This window comes from Halichoerus grypus, chromosome 8, assembly GCF_964656455.1.
Source record: "Halichoerus grypus chromosome 8, mHalGry1.hap1.1, whole genome shotgun sequence".
NCBI lineage: Eukaryota > Metazoa > Chordata > Mammalia > Carnivora > Phocidae > Halichoerus > Halichoerus grypus.
In genome coordinates, this window is record NC_135719.1 from 26,820,708 (window position 1) to 26,829,219 (window position 8,512).

Consider the following 8,512-nt stretch of genomic DNA (forward strand, 5'->3'; position numbering starts at 1 on the left):
GTGAAGTCATACCACAAAGTTGGAGCAAAAAGAAATCTAGTTCTGGCAGAAGAAACACAAAGAAATAAATGCAGTCTGTGGGTGAGCCCACAAACTACCACACACAGGCTTGGGACAGGCACAGGAGAGCAGTGGGACTCCAAACCAGAGGGGAAAGACTGATGTGTTAGCAGCAATGATTGGGAAAACTGTCTCAATAGATGGATGGCATAGAGCTGGATCCCTACCTCACACTGTACAAAAAAGGCAAAGTCCTATTGGATTCAATACCTAAATATGAAAAGTAAAACCATAAAACTTTACAAAAAGGTGACAGAAAATGTCTTGGACACCTCAGGGAGGAGATTATTTAAACAAGATCTTTTTTTTTTTTTTAGTTTTATTTATTTAAGTAATCTCTGTGCCCAACGTGAGGCTCAAACTCACAAGAGTCATGATCAAGAGTCACACACTCTTCCGACTGAGCCACCCAGGTGCCCCTTTAAACAAGACCTTAAAGGCACAAATGAAAGGATAAAATATGACGGATAAGACAACATAAAAATTAAACATTTCTGTTCAGTGAAGTCATCTTAGTCAAAGTTAGCAGAATACAATAATCTAAGAGAGGATATTTGAAATGAATAAAATTGACAAGGGATTAATATTTAGAACAATTCTGTCTGAGAGAGTCTGCTGCAATGATGGAAATGTTCTAGGTCTGTGCTACTTTTGGCTATTGAGCACATGAAATGTGATTAGTGTAACTGACTAGTGTAACTGAGCCACTGAATTCTTAATTTTACTTACCTGTGATTAATTGTAATTCTAATAGCAGCACGGAACTAGCTGCTATCCTATTGGATGGCACAGATCTAGAATATACAAGGAACTGTACAAATCAATAAGACAGAAAACTCAAAATATGAATGGACAAAAAGAAAAGAAATGGCCTTACCTAAACATTTTACCTTAATTCTCTTCCATTCCCATTTCTTTGCTTATTTTATTTTTATTTTGTTTTATGTATGTATTTCTATAATGTGCCCCAAATCCCTTTCTGGAGGTGAAATGGAGCATACATACCTAGCAACAAATCCCTCCCAGGGACCAGCTACCCTGGCTGAGGCTAGCCTTACAGGGTCTTTGAGTTTCTCCAAGTTGGGCCAGCACTGGCCAGGGATGAAGCTCCACATTCTTGTGTACTGTACACAGGCCCCAACTTTGTGGGAACTTGTTTATTCAAGATCATTTTAAAGAAGAAATAGATTTATCAACTGCTTAATGAGACTCTAAGACAGTAAACAAAGGGCTCAGTGATGTTTCCAACTCCAAACAAACTAACACTTAGGATATATGTTACATTCTTTTGATAAGTATACTTTTTAATCCCCATCACCTATTTGACTCATTCCCCCTCTCACCTCCCCTCTGGTCACCATCAGTTTGTTCTCTAAAGTTAAGAGTCTATTTCTTGGCTTCTCTCTCTCTCTCTCTCTCCCCCTTTGCTCTTTTGTTTTGTTTCTTAGATTTCACATATAAAGATATTTGGAAATGACATATCTGATAACAGGTTAATCTCCAAACTATATAAAGAACTTACACAACCAAACACCCAAAAAACAAAGAACCCACATGTTACATTGTTTTTGCTGTTTACATAATTAAGAGGAAATTTTAACATTGTATAAAGCTTTCAGGCAAAGAGAAAATGGAAGAGAGTATAATTTACTACTTAAAGTGAACAAGAACAATATTTTGGATTATTCTTGCATCACACTCTCGGAGATAGATAATCCAGGTAGCGTGGCCCAGAGGAAGGAACCAGTCACAAAGAGGCGGAGGGGCGCTCCGTGGGAAAGCAGGGGAGGGTTCAGTCTTCCCCGCCAGGAAACTGGCACTGAAGCCTTGCGACTGTGCCAGACACATCACTGAACGAGGAAATATGGGTAAAAGGAACATCGTTTTGCTCTGAAAAACACTTTGAGGGAGGAACTATTTCTTCCCTGTATTAGGTCACAAAAGGAGGAAGTTTACCACGCCAGAGGTATTAAAACGAAGGATATGAAATTGTCCTTTTTCCAGGACAAAAATGACAACTTAAGATGGTTCAACCATACCGCTCTCAACCAGAAAAGGCATCCGAACCTCGCTGAGAGATGAGAGGAGAGGTCGCATGCTCCAATTTCAGGGGTGAACAGGACAGACAAGCTTCAGTTCCAAAAGGGTGGCAAGGAGAGGCAAGAACAGCAAGGAGTCTGCAGAGAAATTTAGCAACACAGAATGAGCTGTACTGTGTAGACAGCCCTCAGGCATCAGTACCACCAAAAAAAAAAAAGGAAATAAAAAGAAGTCGGAAAGCCCCACGACTATCCTGACAATAGATGCCATTGATCTTCAAAGCTCCAAGCCAAGCATTGCGGCTTAAACGTACTTTTGTTGAATTGATGAATCTTTAGAGTAAGTAAAGCGCTGTGGGAACAAGCCCCAGTGTTTTCCCTGGCGCCTGGAAGACCATGCTACTCCCTGCAGGTGCCCGAGGCTGAGCACGCAGGCAGCGCCCCCTGGCGGTCCTGGGTGCTCAGGGGTGCGGGGAAGCCTGCAGAAGGGGGCCGCTTAGACCCAAGTGGGGTGAAAAGTGCAGGGGTATCCAATTTTAAACTCTGGTTTTATTGGCTGCGAGATCTCTTATGTTTTATATTTTATGATGAATAATAATGGTTCATGTTTTCTTTCGTTAAAAATGCATCATAAAGTTCGGGGGAAGAATAAGACACATATACTGGGGGATTTCAAAGTTAAAGCTCTGCATCTGTGTAGTTAAAAAAAAAAAAAAATGTATCATAAAGAAATATCCCATTTGGTTCCGAAACATCACGAAGTGATTTAATAACTGTTTGTGGTAAACATTGGTTTAAGTGTTCAAAATAACACGGCTTCTGTATAAAACTTCTCCAGCAGTCATTTGACTGAACTTCCCAGTTAAGTTGGTTGGGCTACTTGTTAATTGTTTTTGTAACAGTAAGGATCAAACCTTTGATTTAGAAATGATGCTGGAGGCACCACCTGGGTGGCTCAGTCGGTTGAGCAGCCCACTCTTGGTTTGCGCTCGGGTCATGATCTTGGGGTCCTGGGATCGAGCCCCTCATCAGACTCTACCTTCAGCAGGAAATCTGCTTGAGTTTCTCTTTCCCTCTCCCTCTGCCCCCCTCCCTGCTCTCCCTTTCAAATGAATAAATAAATCTTAAAAAAAGAAAAAAGAAATGACCTTGGTGTAATTCAAAGCTTTGAGTCAAACAAAGCTGGGTTCAAACTGGCTTCAGCCAGTCAGCAAAGTGTGGACTTCAACCCTCTTCACTTCCACATACCTCAATTTTCTCATCTGTAGTATGGGTTACTTTGAAAATAAAGAAAGTGGGAATATCCGTTTCTGTTCTCTTCTCTTTGGAAGAGATTTTCACCCACTTGCCATCCCTTTCTTATGCTGGTATGGAAGAGCGGGTTCCATGATGTGACCCCCAAGTACAGGGGAAGAATTCAGCCCAGAGTCGTCATCCCAGGTCCACTCCTGGGGACAAAATTAGTTCTGATAGACTCTTCTAGGAGAAGAACAAGGAAGTGAGGCCAAGGGCCTCCCCCTGCAGCCCACCAAGGCCCCAGCCCACTATTTCCAGGGTGTTCTGCTCCTGGATCCCCAATTTCCTCCAGAGCCCAGCTGCAGCAGTAACTCGAGTGATCTTCATCTTCATGGCCTGAGCTCTAAGGCCCCAAAGACTGGGAGGTGAGAAAGGGAGAGTCTTGCCTCTCTCTCAAGGGCTCTTCGGAAATACAAAATGAGAATTACGCTTTAAAGTTATTTCAGAGCAGCATGTTTTTTTTGTTTTGTTTTGTTTTTTTAGTGTGGTAAAATACATATAACATAGAATTTACCATCTTAACCATTTTTCAGTGTACAGTTCGGTGGGGTTAAATACAGTCATGATGTTCAGCCATCAGCACCATCCGCATCCAGAACTTCTCTCGTCTTGCAAAACCAAGCCTCTGCATGCATTAAACGCTAACTCCCCATTCCTCCCTTCTCCCAGCCCCTGGCACCATGGACACCCATGTGTCTATGCCTTTGACGACTCTAGGAAACTCATCTAAATGGCGTCATACAGTATTGGGGTGTTTATGACTGGCTTATTTCACTTACCACAATATCCTCCATGAACCATAAGCTTCATCCATGTCGTAGCAGGTGTCAGAACTCATAGATCACAAATATGCAGAGCAATATCTTTAATGTGCTCAATTTCCCTTTGCCTGTTGGAAGAAAATGTTTTTCTCAGAAATCCTAAAATTTGTGCTCAGTTTATTTACAGTAACGTCTCCTGAGAAATTATGTTCTTTAGCAAACAGTACAGAATAATGTCAAAGAATTCGTTGATGCTTAGGTTCAATCATCCACTCATAATGTAGTAACTTCCCCTTCTGGTCTCTTATTTGCTTGGAGATAAAAATAGATAAGAGATTTCAACCTCAGAGCAAAGAGCAGCTTATTGTATTTATTTAGTGTGTTATAATTAAAACTGTTGTGAATTCGGCAGCGTCATTTTGCAGAGGCTGAGAAAACCTTTTTTCAGTTTGGTTCAAGTAAATTCACACTTCCCGAATTCTGTTTTGTGTTTTCAGATCTAAAAATGAACCTAGGATTAAAAAACAAAATGCAGCCACACCACCGTGGCAGGCCTGGGCTCGTGCAGGAACAAAACGGTGTGTGCAATGCCTAGCACGTGCCCAAATGACACATTCATAAAGCCAACTGAAGCTCTGTGACTACATCCAAATGACATATTCATAAAGCCAACTGAAGCTCTGTGACTACATTTGAGACCAGGGACGTTATTGCTCACCCCTGTTTTTTTTTTTCCCCCAACTTTTGATTGAGGTCAGATCTCTGACCCCATCATCAACTGTACTCTCACCCTTGGGATTGAATTCTTTGAGATTAATTAAAGCATTATAAGAAAAAGAAAAAAGACAATTTGCCAGCAAGAAGACGTCACTAAAGGGTACTCATTTTATTTGCCACCAGTTTGGGAGGTGGCAGGAGCCTTAGAGTCAATGGGAACACTTGTCATTGGGGTCTCTGCAGCATAGCATCCCAATGTCCATGGGAATCTTCCATCAGATGGGGGGCACCAGATCCTCTCTCCTGCCCCTCTGTAGCCTGGAGGCTGGCACACTGACTCCTAGGACACCTTGAAGTGTCATGACGCAGGGAACTGGGCAGGGTCGGAGGTCAGAGGTCATATTGTCATGGGGGCAGCTCCCTCAGTGACCGCAGCAGTATCCCATCAAGGCTCTTCCTGCCTCTTTCCTACTTCCAGACCCTCCAGAGCTTCTTGGTCCTGCTGTTCCAGAGGGTAGTGTGGGCCCTAGTATGTGTTTGTGGGCAGATACCATGAGCTGGAGGAGCCTGGAGTTTGGAGGAAAATCAGGGAGTAACCCTGATATGGAAACAAAGTTGGGTCAGATTCCAGATCTGCCTCTTATAAATCATGTGGCCTTGGGCAAGCATTTTGCCCCACTGTGTTTTCCTTTCCTCATTTGTGCAGCAGGGCATAGGCCTTGCCTTGCATGGGTATGCTCAAATGAGACCTGAATGTCTCTTTAAACTGAAACACACTATACATAAGAGAGAGGATTTTTCTGTTGTAAACCAAAAGCCCACCAGCCACACCAGACTTAGATTTGAAATGGCTTCACATTTAAAATTATAGCTCCCATATTGCTGCCCCTTGACCCCACCCTAGACTGCTAAAAGTGACATCACCCCTCCATTCTATGCCTGGATGGACAGCAGTAGATTAACCTTCAGGATTGGCTTAATCCAGGCACTCCATTTCCTCCAGTGCCATGCTTAAAATGTCTGCCTCATCTTCACTTCCCCACGCAGCGATGTCCAGAGGAAGTGAGAAAGATTCCCTTCCATAGCTCTCTCAAAAGAAAAAGATTTTTCCTGGATCGCCTAACAAATGTCTCAGCCTGTTTACTAGCCTGAATTGGATCTTACGCCCATTTGTGAACTGAGCTAGGGCAAGGAGAATGGATCACCCCCTGACCAACTATCTCCCAAGTCTGGGGTTGGAATCCACTTCTCTTAAGGCACATGGGGGTTCCATGGGTGGAGGGATGGGGAGAATGGCACAAAATCAGAGCTCTGTTAGGAAGGAGGGAATGGTGACTGTATGCTGTACATGCATAAGAGATTCTGGATGAAGACGCAGAGCAGTGTATCAAGTATGCGGTCATTTTTTGTTAAAAAAAAAAAGAGAGAGAAAAATATGTATATATTTTTATATCTTATGCGTGCATAAGATATATTTGGAAGGATAAATAAGAAACTGTTCATGTGGCTACCTCATGGGAAGGACCCAGGTGTCCAGAAACAGGGATGGGGAAAAAAAACTTTTCACTCTACACTCATTTGTACCTTTTAAATTTTGAACCATGTGATACACTGCTGATTCAAAAAATTAATGAATTAAAAAATTAAAATAAAAGTGGACCTTCAGAAGTGTGAAAGGTAATGGGACATAGACACTCCAAATCTGGATAAGGACTTTGCTACAGATTAAGTAGAAGCTATGCTTACTTATTCATCCCAGAGCCCAGTGGATAACTGTTGGGTCAAATAATCACACACACACACACACACACACACACACCCTGAACATTAATTTTCAGAAGCAGTGCACTCTGAGTTCATACTTAGGAAGGGAAATCTTTTCCTAACTGCTTCAAAATCCAAACTATAGTCTCCACCTCTGATGGAGAGAATCATTTTCATGATTATGCAGAGGGACAACATGCCCCCTTCTACCATTCCCAGCCTCTAAAGCAACCCACAGTGATTTCACACCCACCCCCCAAAGGGATCTTTGACAATATCTGGAGACATCCTTGGTTTCAGAACTTGGGGGTGCTATGTGTATTTAGTGGGTAGAGGACAAGGATACTGTTAAACATTTTTAAATGCAAAGGACAGCCACCAGCAAAGAATTATCCCTCCCAAAATGTCAGGACGCCTGGGTGGCTCAGCCAGTTAAGCGTCCAGGTCTTGACCTCAGCTCAGGTCTTGATCTCAGAGTCGTGAGTTCAAGCCCCGCATTGGGCTCCATACTCGGCGTGAAGCCTACTTAAAAAACAAAAGGTCAATGGTGCCATTTTTGAGAAACTCTGCTCTAAGACAAAAAGCACAGAAAGAGAGCCTAAGAATCAAACCCTCAATGTCCACCATTTCATAAAATACTTCTCTTTGGAATTGCCACTTATTCCCAGCTTACTAGAATTCTGACACAAATAAAGGAAGTGATGTGGAAAGTTATGATATCCTAGAGCAAGTGATGCTCCAGAATTTAACAGAGTGGGGACATTGATCACTCGGTCAAACAGAGGTTTACTCCATTCACCGGAATGGAACATGGTAGCCCATGGAACTATTATACTGTGCCTTACTTAAGCGGCATGCTACTGAGGAGCAATTAGATGTTTTCTTTAGATTAATGTTGCAGTGATCGATACCTATGTGCTAAACATTCTTCTAATATGTGTAATATATCTACTCTTCACGACAACTCTATGAGAGAAATATGTTATTATTTCCACCCTACAGATGAGGCCCATGTCGGTAAAGTAACTTGCCACAATCACACAGCTGGGAAGTTGCTGAGGTGTAATCTGATCCCTGGTGGTCTGGTTCCAGAGCCTGAGTGCCTAACCATACCTTGTCCTGCCTGCATACCCTCAAACCATCATATACATCTATGTGTTCCTGCAGGCACCATAAATTGCCAGAAGGAGATATTGCCAAATGGCCTCCAAAAAGAGAATCTTGATATATTTCCCAGTGAATAATACATGAGAGTGACTATTTCCCTGCATCCTCACCAACACTGGGTATAATGAATTCTTAAAATCCTGTAGTCAACCATTATTCTTTCTATTTTTCATCTCCTACCTAAGAATGAAGTTATGCATCTTTTCATGTGTTTATATTTGCTCTTTGTGTTTCTTTTTCTGTGAGATACTTACCTATTTTTTCTATTGGGTTGTTTATTCTTTTCTTTCAGACTTACAACAGTTCTTTTTTTTTTTTTTTTACTAGGAACACTTAACCATTACTCATCATATATTACAAATATTTTGTCAAGTTTATCTTTTATAGCTTTATTGTACTTTTCCCTTTCTGTGCAAAGGAACTTAATTTTTATGTTCTCAGATTTGTCAGTCTTTTCCTACTTGACTTCTTGAATCTGATGTCATCCTAAGAAGGTTCTTCTGTATAAAAGATAATTAAAAAAATATTTACCTCTATTTCCTTCTTGTAGATTCTCATGGTAAAACTCTAATCTTTAGTCCATCTGAAATTTGTACACTAAATTTGCAGGTGTTTGTGTATCTTAATATAGTAAGAATCACAAAGAGATGTGTATTCTTAACATAAGGCAGATTTCAGTTGAGGTCATTCTGTCTTTGGATATTTACC